The sequence below is a fragment of the Canis lupus genome, chromosome 36 (genome assembly GCF_003254725.2).
Source record: "Canis lupus dingo isolate Sandy chromosome 36, ASM325472v2, whole genome shotgun sequence".
In the NCBI taxonomy this organism is placed as follows: domain Eukaryota; kingdom Metazoa; phylum Chordata; class Mammalia; order Carnivora; family Canidae; genus Canis; species Canis lupus.
The window spans coordinates 28907635-28921731 of NC_064278.1; the positions used below are offsets into that span (position 1 = coordinate 28907635).

General features: G+C 38.3%; 1 long non-coding RNA gene across 5 annotated transcripts in view; it reads right to left on the reverse strand.

The window, feature by feature from the left end:
- Positions 1-14097, reverse strand: part of LOC112668236 (uncharacterized) — a 54700-nt gene that overhangs the window by 29384 nt on the left and 11219 nt on the right. The gene's annotated exons all lie outside the window — the stretch shown is intronic.

Genomic DNA, 14097 nt, shown 5'->3' on the forward strand with positions numbered 1-14097 from the left:
TCTTTTAATAGGTGAGATAGGAGCAAAACACAGGTTTGAGTACTTATGCTTTCTCCTAACAAGGTTAATACTACACCAACAACTCCAAACAGCAAATCTGACTTTACCTCATGTTCCATCTCCTTCTTCTTGCCTCAAAATATGCTTTAATTCCATTTTAAAATTATTTATAGCATATCTCAAAAAATGAATTTATTATGAACTTAGTCTTCCTAATTATCACTTTATAAACCCCTACTACTCTCGGTATTCATTTTCTTCCCATCTTCTATACGAAGCCTTTAAACTCTCCCTGAAGCATTTTATTCACGTTGTTTTCTTCAATTTCAGCTCCCTATTCATTATCAATGGAACACACTATATACTTTTTACATCTAATTTCAAACTTCCCAACCTTCTCCAGCCACATTTCCAGTTTAATTTCCAACCATGGTTTCATGCCTAACTTTTTTCTGAATTTTCTGAAATTTTCTTTTCTAAGATCCACCATCTATACTTGACTATATTCAACATCCCATAGACTTTTGGCTCAACGTGCACATCATCAATCAGTTCTTTCTTATTTAGAATTAATCACAGAATAGCAATTCCCCTTAGTCTCTGTTGACCTTCTCAGAGATGAGATTATGAGAAACATGTGGCAAGAATTTATCAGAAGATCAGCTGTTAGAGAATTTGATTTCTTGAAGATACAGAGATGGGGTGATAAAGAGTGATATATTCATAATAAATCTGAATTAGGTTCAAGAGCTTTTAGATAATGCTGTACTACTTATTATTTGTGTGACTTTAAGAAAACTACTTATCTCTGATCCTGTTTTCTCATCTGTAAAGTTTAGTTAGAAATACTTTCGACAGTTGTTACAAAGATCAAACAAAATGATATGAATTTAATTAACATGTGGCAGACAATATAATATGGATAATATACACTATAAAAATTATGTTGTTGCAAATGGCAGGATTTCTTTCTTTTTAAGGATGAATAATATTTCATTATTTTTTATCCAATTATTTGCCAATGACCACTTAGGTGGTGTTCTAAGTCCCAAAAATACAATCTCTTCTGGTAGGTAGAATTCTAAAATGGCCATCGAACTATATGTTAACTAACTGGAATTTAAATGAAAACTTCAAAAAAAAATAAAAGCTTGGTAGGATCCACCTGGGGAAAGTTAAAAAATTTTAAATAAAAGTAAATTAAAAGTTAAAAATTAAATGGCACCAAGATTCACAGCCCCTCATGTACACACATAATGTCGCTCACTTCACTTAATCAAACGCTAATGTAGGTGCCGATGTGACAGCATTTTCTAAGATCCCAAGTGTGTTGACATGAAGATAAGGAAATTATCCCCAGTGAGTCTGGCCTAATCAGGTGCACCTTTAAAAGGCACCAGGTTCCTCCTGGCAAGGGATTCAGAGCCTGAGAGGGATGCGTGTGACAGAGTTTCACTTTTGCTGGCTTTGAGTATGGAGGGGGCCACAAAGTTAGGAATTTGGGTGACCTATAAGGGTTGAGAACAGCCCCTGGGTGACTATCAGCAAAGAAATAGGGATCTTGGTCTTACAAGCACAAGGAGCTGAATCTTTGCCACCCCGCGTTAGCTCCGGATGAGAACACAGCTGAGCCAACTCCTTGAACCGAAAACTGAGCTGAGTTATGCCCAGCCTTCTGACCTATGGAAATGTGAGCTGATAAATGGATGTTTTTTAAGCTATTAAGTTTATGGGAATTTGTGGCACCGCATTAAAAGACTAATACACTGATGTAAAGAGTTCCTTATTTGAATTTTAGAATTCAGAGAAGTAGTTTCCCAGGTCCATACTTATCATTGATTAATGACCCAAAACAAGACAATGCCTTTCTTTATTCTGCAAATCCCCACAGCAAAACAGCTTAATATCATACAAAATAATATATTTACTAGGTTAAAATGGCCTCTCTAAACAAATACATATACAAAATCTTCACTATATTGATCCTCTTCTTGCTTTATGAAGAATATTTCCTACCTACCATATAAATGGATTAATTTTAATTATGAATTCAACAAAAAATGGTCCATGTTATTCAGAAGAACCTCAACTATCAGTTCTGACATACTTTCTAAATGACAATATTAGTTTATGTGTTTAATTTTTAATACTGCTGAAATGGTCATTAATACTACAATTTATTCTTTAATCTTACTTCTCTATAGGTTATTTTGGGTTAATATTCTAACAGAAACCACTGCTCTGTAGGCAGGAGTTAAAAGAAGGAAAGAGAAATCTATTCGGTTTCCCTTGTAAAACATTCTGAGCAATCTCTTTAAAGCCCAGACAATGAGATATCTACATTTAGAATTTCAGTGGTTTTTATTCTTTTAATGATTGCTTCAGTGTTGATGCTATTGAAATAAAGAAAAAACATCAAAATTACCATGACAAAGTATCAACATAATTTATTTTACAAAAGATGTTGGCTGCCATCTCTTGGACTGTCTGAGCATTGTGCTTTCAAAGAGAACAAACAAATTAGGCTTTCAACCTTCATACTGCTAAAATTTCTCCAAGAAAGAAATAGGACAAGTTATAATATTATTTTTATGTACTTGATTATTTTACTAAAAAGCTGGCTTTTAAAACACTTATGTATGTGGTTAAATTTCCCTGAATGTGTTCAAAGAGGTTTATCCAAACAAAAGGAAAAAAATGTATATTATCCTAACCTTAAACTTTGTTTCTACTTAAAATATTACTGGAGGGGTACCTGGGGGGCTCAGTCGGTGAAGCACCTGCCTTCATCTCAGGTCATGGTCCCCAGGTCCTGGGATGGAGCCCCAGGTCGGGGCCCCTGCTTAGCGGGGAGTCTGCTTCTCCCTCTGCCCCTTCCCCTGGTTCTCCCTCTCTCCCTCTCTCTCAAGTACATAAATAAAATATTTAAAATAAAATAAAATACTCCTTGAGGGGCACCTGGTAGGGGGCAGTCGGCTAAGTATCAGAGTCTTGGTTCCAGCTCAGGTCCTGATCTCTGTGTAGTGAGATCAATCCTCATCTCGAGCTCTGTGCTCGGTGTGGAGTTGGCCTGAGATTCTCTCTCCTTCTGCCTCTGCCCTTCCCACTCAGGCGCTCTCTCTCTCTCTCTCTCTCTCTAAAATAAGTGAATCTTTTTATAAATGAATAAAAATACTACTTGAACAACTCCACTTGTGACTCTTCTTTTTTTAATTAATTAATTTCACTTTTTTAAAAATTTAAACTAAATTGGCCAACATATAGTATAACACCCAGTGCTCATTCTTCCAACCTGTCATGTAGTTACAATTACAACACTTCTCTCCTTCATATGTCAGCGAGTTGCCAAGGCTGATTCAGTTCTACTGAAGCTAGTTGATAATGTGAATCAAGAGATGAATAATTATTGTTTCTCTCTCTGTGTATATATATATGTAGAATCAGATTTGTTTTTATTTTATGGACATCATACAGCTAAGACTAATAGGGCAAAGAGAAAGCTTAATTATTAGGATAAAGCTACAGTATAGGTAAATAAATTCATTTTATAGAAGTAAATGATAAAAATAATCTTCCTATCACTCGTGATGGCTTCTGCGTGATCGTGCATTCATGATTGCATGTTTATATTTTTAATATTAATTACAATTTTCTAAAAGTTGAGGAGAAAGTATTTGAGATGCCTCCATCTCTAAATATTTAGTTTTACCTAGAAAATGTTGAAAAAGCAAGACCACAAAAATTAAAAACAGAATATTAAAACAAAGCCATTTATCCTTCATTTATAAAGGAATCTCATAACAACCTACAAATAACTAAATTAAAATTCTTAAGTGATTCTGCTTTTCAAAGTAGTAAGTGTTAATAAGGGGGGTTCACTACGTGTGTAAGCAGTAGAAATCTTTGTTGGCAATTAGGAAATTGCAGTAATGGTATGAAAATAAAAGAACATTTTGTGACTCTTTAAAACTTTGGTTTTCTGTTTTTAATGTGTTCTATTAGACAATTAGAGAAAGTAAAAAGAACACCACTTAATTGCTTCTGAGGTTGTGAAAATTGCTTGGGCATTTGATATGATCTAACTTCAAAGCAATTGTTATTATCTTGTTAGGTAATGCATGTGCATGTAATTCATAATGATTAACTCTCAACAGTCCGATCATCTAGGATGAGATTATAGAAAAAGTAAGGGACGGTGGGTCTGATATACAAATGATTTGAACTTGCGCTCATTGCTTAAGTGGTAAAATCCCTATTGCTTGATTTCTTAATTAGGCAAAAACCTCAGGTGAAATTAAAAATGTGCAGGAAGCAAAAACTATGTCACGACAAATAGAATTCCAACAACTGTCACCAAGAGGGAAGAAATTTGTTGGCGCCTCTGGCTTAGAGTTGTAAACTCATTGTGACATCTGGTGGATGTTGTTGAAAAGGCAAATAAGAGCCTGTGCTTCCCAGAGAGCAGCCACTAGCCCCCCCCTCCCCCGGGACTATTCAGCACTTGGAATGTGGCCACCCCAAATTGAGATGTGATGTTTCAAGACTTATTATGAAAAAAAATGTATAATATCTCACTGGTAATGCTCCAAGTTGATTACATGTTGATAATATCTTGAATATGTTGGTAAAATAATATTAAAATTAATTTTGCAGGTGTCTGGGTGTCTTGGTGGGTGAAGCGTCTCCCTTTGGCTTGGGTCATGATCCCAGGGTCTTGTGATTGAGTCCCTCACTGGGCTCTCTGCTAAGCGCGGAGTCTGCTTCTCCCCCCCACCCCCCCTGCTTGTGTTCTCTCTCTCTCTCTCTCATTCAAATAAATAAATAAAATCTTTAAACAATTAACCTCACTTGTCTCTCTTTATTTTTTCTTTAGGTGGCTATTAAAAACCACAGATGTGGTTCATATTTATGGCTTGGGTTAGAGTCTTGTCAGGCAGTCCTATGACAGCATCTAAGCCTTAGATATTACTGTAAAGGCATTAACAAAAATTCTTAGTTCACTTGTGAAACCGGGGATCACTTCTCGGCCTTTTGGCTAAGATCAAGTGCACTTGTGAAAACGGGAAAAAGATTTGTGATTTAAGATTGATAGGTGTGATTGATGGGCAGAATTTTAAGATGACTGCCAACGACCCACATCCTCGTATAATCCCCTCCCCTTGAGTGTAGGCCTTGCAGAGATGATGAGGTATCATTCTTTCGATCAAGGCACAGTTCAGAAACAAAAATGAAGGGGTGTTGCAGGTATAGTTAAGATCCTCGATTGGTGGACCTTGAGTTAATCAAAAGGGAGATTATTCTGGGTGGGCCTGCCCTAATCAGAAGAGCCTTTCAAAGAGACTCAAAGTAGCAGCAGACACTATCCTACTGGCCTAGAAGCCAACTGGTATGTTGTGGATGGAGCCACGTGGCAGGAGAGGGCAGGGGTCTCTAGGGCTGGGGATTCAGATCTTCAGCTGCGAGGAGCAGAGTGCTGCCAACAGCCAGGGTCTGGGGGTCCACCAAACCTCGGGTGAGCCGCAGCTCCATGGGCAGCTCACCGGCAGCCTCCCCAGCCTCTGAGAGAGAGGACGCCCCAGAGCGGCACCTGGACCCCGACCCACAGAAGCTGCATGGTCACAAATATCGTCCTGTGAAACTACAAGGTCTGCAGGAATTTAACATGCGACATTGGAAAACTAATACACTATATACCTCAAGCCATTTTTTTTCTTGTACTTTTTGTGTTACGATCGTATGAATAATAGTGATATTAGTAATAACAAGTCTTTCTCTTTTTTCACCAAGGACACACTCTTTACGAGAAGTCAAAACCGGCGGTGAAAACCTTAACTCCACTGTAGCACACTCGACTATGACCTTACTGTTGCGTGCATTTTATCATAACAGACGCATGGAAATAGGAATAAATACCAGAAAGCGGTATGAAGTCTAATACAAACCTGTCCACAGAGCTGTGCTGCTGCGTAAATTGTGGTAGCCCCCACCTCAGAGCTAGTTTAAATTTAAAGCAGAGACACCTTCTTTTTCTTCATCACTGAGTGCTGGTTGGGCACTTGAGGTCACTGGATTTCTCCTGTTGGATGCAAATATGTGCTCCTTAGGAGAAACCCAGGGTAGGTGGGGAGGTGAAACCAATCGGGAGGACGTGGGGCCTACAGAGAGGCCTCTGAACGGAAGGTCCAAGGATTTGGAAGCTCATCTGGCATCAGCGACCTTTCCCTCCGCTGCCTTGAACTCCCAAAGGTTGTAGCTCAGTCTCGACCCGCACTTCTTCCAGCTGCAGGCGAGCGCACAGGACGGTGGCCCGGGGAGAGGACTCTGGCCCGGAGCCTCCCCGACGACTAAGCCTCTCCAGCCCACTTACTGTTCATCGGACTCCCCATAATCTTTCTATATTCTCGAGCCTGTGCACACACACGCTTTGCTTTTCCTGGGATGAATTTGCCACCGCTCCTGCGCCTGCCAAAAGGTCACCTGTCCTGAGACTCTTTCCCATCACCTTGAGTTGACCTCCTGAAGAGCTTCTGAGTTGTTCTTTCCAGTTCGTTTCTTTTGTTCCATGAGGCCAATGAGCAGAACAAGTACGACGACGTTGGGTGGCAATCTTGTGATTTATTGTCTCCACTGATTTCATCAGAGTCCGTGAGTGAAGATACAGGCTTGCAAAAAAAGTTCTCAGGTACGTAGGTTTAGATACACACACTCATACCAAAAAATAGAAGCTCCTCTCTTCCTTGCCTTCTTTCACCTCTTGCCCTGAGATGGTGTTAGACCCACTCCTCGGTGTCTCCCATTTGCGTGTTATTAAAATACATGGACTTATCCATCCCTTTCTTGTCATAGCTCCCCAGTGTCTGCTGGTTTCAGGCCAATGGATCTGTTTTTCCCACTATCTCTGTTTTTCGGCTTTTTTATAAGAGACTTTTATAATTTTTATAAGAGACTTTCCTTTCTTGAATTACTTTTTACTATGTCAACACGTTTCCGAATACAAGAACACCTGCTTTCGTATCCTATTACATTTCTTGTCACCCTAAGATAGAGATCATTGTTCCTGGCACCAGAGTTTTCAGAACACTTTGCAGACTTCTGTTACAGAATAGACCCTACAGTAGAGTAATGACCTCACGTCTACACTGTCGAGGCCAATGGCAGGCTGCCCCATGATGGGCCACTTGGGCGCGAAGATTATTTTCAGTTAAAAAGTAATCGAAACCCAGCAAATTAAATTAAATTAAATTAAATTAAATTAAATTAAATAATTAAAAAATAAAATAAAATTATAAAATAAATAAAATAAAATAATAAAATAAAATATAAAATAAATAAAATAAAATAAAATAAAATAAAATAGAAACCCAGTATACTCAGGAAAAGCTCTTTATCTCCCCTTCAACTGTCTTAATCCCTAAAAAAGCAAGAAAACAGTAAAAGTATACTAATTTATCTTAATTAAAACATTGAAGACAAACATTATCACTAATGGTAAACTGGTAAACTTCTTATCCATCTGCAATAAGCTGATGTGTTAGACGGCTGACCCAATGGAGATGGGGGAAGGAGAGGACTATGTGTGAGGAGGTCACAAGAGTTTGGGTCTACCCCTCCCCTCACCCGTAGTGTGAGGAGGAGGGCTTTCCTCTGGGTGAAGCTGATGTTGTAGATTTGTAGAAAAAGAAGAAAGTGGGAGGAGGTAAAAAGAAGAATGTAGTTCACGAGAAAGAAAAAAAATAAAAAATAAAAATACATCCCAGTTTTCCACATTGAAGGTCATGAATACCCTTGAGGTGTTTTGGTTAGCTTCACTTCTCATTACTGGTGATATTTACTTTGATAATTATAGTGTAGAAAGGTTTTTAAAAGTGAACATTTCTCGACTCCTATATTTATCTGAGTTATCTCTGTATGAGGTTAGCTATTGTTTGAGCCTGTCTCAGCCAAGTTTATTGGCAATTGGAGTGTATTTGCCAACAACTTAAGGAGCACTCATTTTAAACTAAAGTACACCCCAATCCTTAGATGCAATCCTGCCTCATGGTTCATAAAGCCGAATCAATAGAATCATTCAAATCCAAGGTTAACTCTTATCTTGGAATCAAGCTCATTTCTGTTGATTAAACTTTTTTTTGCCTTATTATAAAGAACAAAAGGACCTTGGGCAGGCTGTAGGAGGAAAAGCACCATAAACAACCTATTTATGATCCTTTGAAACACCAATTAATCCATATGATTTTTACTTCCATCTTCATTCCAATATACTAAGGTATCTTCTTATTATATACAAATTATTTTTCCTGATTGATAAAAAGCTGTTCAAATGCCAACGATTACTAGTGCTTTCTCAAAATATTGAGGGAATAAGAAGAATGGGACTAAATCAGATCTATCACACGTGAAAGAGTCACAGAGGTCTCTTTAAAATGGAGAAGAAAAAAGTGTGTTTTGTTGGTGCTTATTTCTAAGAATTAATCTCTTTTTAAGGACTAATTTACACTAGACTTGTAATTGGCTCTAGAAAAGTACTTGATATTTTTATTTTCTCTGCTTTTCCCTTAAGGACATCTCAATAACCTTTTTTTTTTTTTTTTTTGTCAATGACGACAAAAACAAATGCGCAGTAATTGTAAGGATAAAAGATTTATGGAGCAAAACTAAAGTTTTCCAGAGGAGAAGGAATTTTGGCTCAAGTTGGTAACAAGACTGCAACTATTGCTTGAGTTTATAGCCTGCCCTCCTGCCCTACAAATTTCAGGCATGCCAGCTCCCAAAATTACACAAGCCAACTCCTTATAATAAATACACACACACTCATACACACATTTCTTTGGAGAACTCTCACTGACATAGTCAGCATATACTGTATTTCCAACTATAAACACATTTGCAAGAAATGTCAAATTCCATTATTTCTTATAAATCAAATTAATTCTATCTCCAAGTCCCCATCCCATGAACCAGCAGGAAGTTCTTCCTAGGTCCTTAAGAGTCACAAGCATCCTCTCATCTTCCTTTGCTGTATTCCCCTGTGATGTCTTCCAAGGTCACTTGGTTCCTGAAGGCAGACAACTCTGCTCATTCCATGTCAATCGTGAGCTCTGGAATCTTTGTCCAAGCTGGGAGTCCTATTGCCATGGACTGGGTCTCTCTAGAAGCACCACACAGTGACTCTCCTCAGACGTCTTGCCAGTTCTTGAGGGTACCACCAGGGACTAGACTGTGGATCATGGAGAGTGGGTTGATCACCTGACAGCGCCACCCACATGCCCCCATAGCCACTCATTTTAAAGTAAAAATAGGGGTGCCTAGGTGGCTCCATAGCGTAAGTGGCTCACTCTTGGTTTTGGCTCAGGTTGTGAGCAGAGGCAGAGGGAGAGAGAGACTCCCCAAGAAAATCCCCCGCTCAGTGTGGTGCCTCACTGGGGCAGGGTGGGGCTAGATCCTAGGACCCTCAGATCACTCTTGATTTCAGCTCAGGTCCTCCTCTCAGGTTTGTAGGATCAAGTCCTATGTCAGGCTCCTCACTCAGCGTGGAGTCTGCTTGACATTGTCTCTCTACTTCTCCCTTGGCCCCCTCTCTGCTCTCTCTCTCTCGCTCTCTCTCTCCCTCTCAAATAAATAAGTAAATCTTTAAAAAGTAAATCAAATAAAACAACAATACACGTCTTATGTGTTAACATAAATAACATTTTTATTAAAAATAATATTTTCCAGACAAAAAATTCATAGAAAGAGTAGTATCTTTGCAAATTCCTTTAACATCTATCAATAGGAGATGCTTGGGTATTCATATCTGCTTTATGATTAAAATATATGATGAAAATCCATCTCATACAGATATTCTGCTAGAAAAGAGAAGAAACTGTAATATTTTTAAAAATCATTGGGAGAAACATTATTTGATAATACACCATGACTCAACAAATGGTAGTTTTTTTAAAAGGTCAGTTACAATGTGAAATCAAGCTATGTCAATCAATCTTCTTACTCTGTTACATTAAAATGACACACCTTGCATTTTTAATGGGTATTTTACGCACATATGATCTTGTTAATTCACGTGCTGTTCTTTTGAAGTACATCAGTTCAATTAGTTATATAAATTTTCCAAATGCTTATTTTATTTTAGTTTGTATTTTAATTCCAGTTAGTTGACACACAGTGTACCATTAGTTTCAGGTGTAGAATCTGGTGACTCATCCCTTACAACACCCAGTCCTTATCACAAGTGCCCCCCTCAATGCCCATCACTCATCCAGCCCATCCCTCCCCTCACCTCCCCTACACACCCCTCCATTTGTTCTCTGTAGCTGAGTCTCTTATGGTTTGCTTCCCTCTCCATTTTTATCTTATTTTTCCTTCCCTTCCTCTTGTTCATCTGTTTTATTTCTTAAATTCCACGTATGAGTGAAATCATGTTGTCTTTCTCTGTTTTATTTGATTTAGCATAATACCCTCTAGCTCCACCCATATCATTGCACATGGCAGGATTTCATTCTTTTTAATGACTGAGTAATATTCCATTGTGTGTATAAACCGCCTCTTCTTCATCCATTCATCAGTAGATGGACGTTTGGGCTCTTTCCGTAATTTGGCTGTTGGTAATAATGCTGCAGTAAACATCGGAGTGCAGGTATCCCTTCAAATCAGTATTTTTGTCTCCTAAACACCTCGTAGTATGATTGCTGGATCATAGGGTAGCTCTATTTTTAACTTTTTGAGGAACCTCCACACTGTTTTCCAGAGTGGCTGCACCACCAGCTTGCATTCCCACCAATACTGTATGAGCGATCCCCTTTCTCCACATCCTCTCCAACATCTGTTGTTTCCTATGTTGTTAATTGTAGCCATTCTGACAGGTGTGAGGTGACATCTCACTATGGTTTTGATTTGCATTTCCCTGATGATGAGTGATGTTGAGCCTCTTTGCATGTGTCTATTACCCGTCCCAATGTCTTCTTTGGAAAAATGTTTATTCATGTCTTCTGCCCATTTTTTAACTGGGTTATTTGGTTTTCAGGTGTTGAGTTTGACAAGGTCTTTATAGATTTTGGATACTGATCCTTCATAATACGCATCATTTGCATATATCTTCTCTCATTCCAAAGGTTGCCTTTTAGTTTTGTTGATTGTTTCCTTCACTGTGCAGATGCTGTTTGTCTTGGTGAAGTCTCAATAATTTATTTTTGCTTTTGTTTCCCTTGCCGCGGGAGACATATCTAGAAAGAAGTTGCTACAGTCCATGTCAAAGAGGTTACTGCCTGTGTTCTCCAGAATTTTGATGGTTTCCTATCTCACATTTATGTTTTCCACCAATTTTGATTTATTTTTGTCTGTAGTGTAAGAGAGTGGTCCAGTTTCATTCTTTTGCATGTTGCTGTCCAGTTTTCCCAGCATCATTTGTTGAAGAGAGTGTCTTTTTTCCACTGGCTATTCTTTCCTGCCTTGTTGAAGATGGGGTGACCATAAAGTTGTGGGTCCATTTCTGGGTTCTCTGTTCTGTTCCATTGATCTCTGTGTCTGTTTTTGTGCCAGGACCACACTGTCTTGATGATCACAGCTCTGTAGTACAGCTTAAAGCCAGGCATTGTGATGCCCCCAGGTTTGCTTTTGTTTTTCAAGATTGCTTTGGCTCTTCGGGTCTTTGGTTCCATACAAATTTAGGATTGTTTGTTCTAGCTCTGTGAAACATGCTGGTGGTACTTTGGTAGGGATTGCACTGAATGTGTAGATTGTTTTGGGTCATATAGACATTCTAACAGTATTTGTTCTTCCAATCCACGAGCACGGAATGTTTCTCCAATTCTTTGTGTCATCCTCAGTGTTTTTCATCAGTGTTTCATAGTTTTCAGAGTACAGATCTTTTACCTCTTTGTGAGGTTTACTCCTAGGTACCCTATGAGTTTTGGTGTGATTGTAAATGGGATCTATTCCTTGGTTTCTCTTTCTGCTACTTCATTATTGGTGTATAGAAATGCCACAGAGTTCTATACATTGATTTTGTACCCTCTGGCTTTACTAAATTCCTGTTATCAGTTCTAGAAAATTTTTTTGGTGGAGTCTTCCAGGTTTTCTACATGGAGTATCATGTCGTCTGCAAATAGTGATAGTTTGACTTCTTCCTTGCTGATTTGGATGCTTTTTCTTTCTTTTACTTTTTGATTGCTGTAGCTAGGGCTTCCAGTACTATGTTAAATAACAGTGTTGAGAGTGGACGTCCCTGTCTTGTTTCTGACCTTAAAAAAAAAAAAGCTCTCAGGTTTTCCCCATTCAGGATGACATTAGCTATGGGTCTCTTCTATATAGCCCTTATTATATTGAGGTATGTTCCCTCCAAACCATTGTTGAGGTTTTTTTTTTTTATCAAAAATGGATGCTATACTTTGTCAAATGCTTTTTCTGCATCTATTGAGAGGATCATACGGTTCTTGTCCTCTCTTATTAATGTGATGTATGTTGATTGATGTGCAAATATTGAACCACCCTTGCAGCCCAGGAATAAATCCCACGCGATTGTGGTGAATATTTCTTTTAATGCACCATTGGGTTTTATTTCCTGGTATTTTGTTGAGAATTTCTGCATCTTGTTCATCAGGGATATTACCCTGTAGTTCTCCTTTTTGGTGGAGTCTTTGTCCAGTTTTGGGATCAAGGTAATGCTGGCCTCATAGTATGACTTTGGAAGTTTTCCTTCCTTTTCTATATTTTGGAATAGTTTGAGAAGAGTAGGTATAAACCCTTCTTAAAAGTTTGGTGGAATTCTCCTGGGAAGCCATCCACCCTGGACTTTTGTTTGTTGGGAGATTTTTGATTACTGCTTCCATTTCTTTGTTGGTTATGGGTCTGCTCAAATTTTCTATTTCCTTCCTATTCAGCTTTAGTAGTTTCTATGTTTTTAGGAATTTATCCATTTCTTCCAGATTGCCCAATTTGTATATAATTTTTAATAATATCCTCTTATCATACTGTTTGTATTTCTATGGTGTTGGTTGTGATCTCTCCTCTTTCATTAATTATTTTATTTGGGTACTTTCTCTTTTCTTTTTAATGAGCCTGGCTAGGGGCTTACCAATTATATTAATTTTTTCAAAGAAGCCGCTCCTGATTTCATTGATCTATTCTATTGGGTATTTGTTTGTTTGTCTCTGTATCATTTATTTTTGCTCTAATTTTTATTATTTCCCTTCTGCTGGCTTTAGGCTTCATTTGTTGTTCTTTTTCTAGGTCCTTTAGGTGTAAGGTTCGTGTATTGAGATTTTTCTTGTTGGTTATTTCTTTCAATATTAAGGGATTTACTAAACTGAAATCAGAAAAATTGACTACCAGGGTAATACACAAGTAGTTTTGTAAGAAATTAAACTCCATGAACAGAGAGATATGTGATTTTCTAAGTTAGTTTAAAAGCACCAAATGATGGGATCCCTGGGTGGTGCAGTGGTTTGGCACCTGCCTTTGGCCTAGGGCACAATCCTGGAGACCCAGGATCGAATCCTACGTTGGGCTCCCGGTGCACAGAGCCTGCTTCTCCTTCTGCCTATGTCTCTGTCTCTCTCTCTCTCTCTGTCTCTCTCTCTCTCTGTGACTATCATAAATAAATAAAAATTAAAAATAAATAAAAGCACCAAATGAGGGACACTTGGGTGGCTCAGGGGTTGAGCGTCTGCCTTCGGCTCAGGTTGTGATCACAGGGTCCGAGGATCGAGTCCCGCATCGGGCTTCCTGCAGGGAGACTGCTTCTCCCTTTGCCTGCATCTCTGCCTCTCTGTGTCTCTCATGAACAAATAAAATCTTTTAAAAAAAAAGCACAAAATAAAAATTAGATTTATAATTTAATCATTTTTGAAAACCAACTTCACCAAGATAAAGCACAGTATGTGGGGGTTCTCAATGAACGCTGGTTGAACTGAAAACTGAGGACCAGCAAAACCTGTGCTGCCTAATTACTTAAGAGCCTAGACTTTGAAGAAGAGGGTTTCTGGATCTTTGACTTAAACAAGTGACTCTAGACAACTCATATGTTTTATATAAGCCTAAATTTCTTACTTGAAAACTATATCTTTAAAAACAGATTTTTTATTAGCTCATACTAGGTAATGT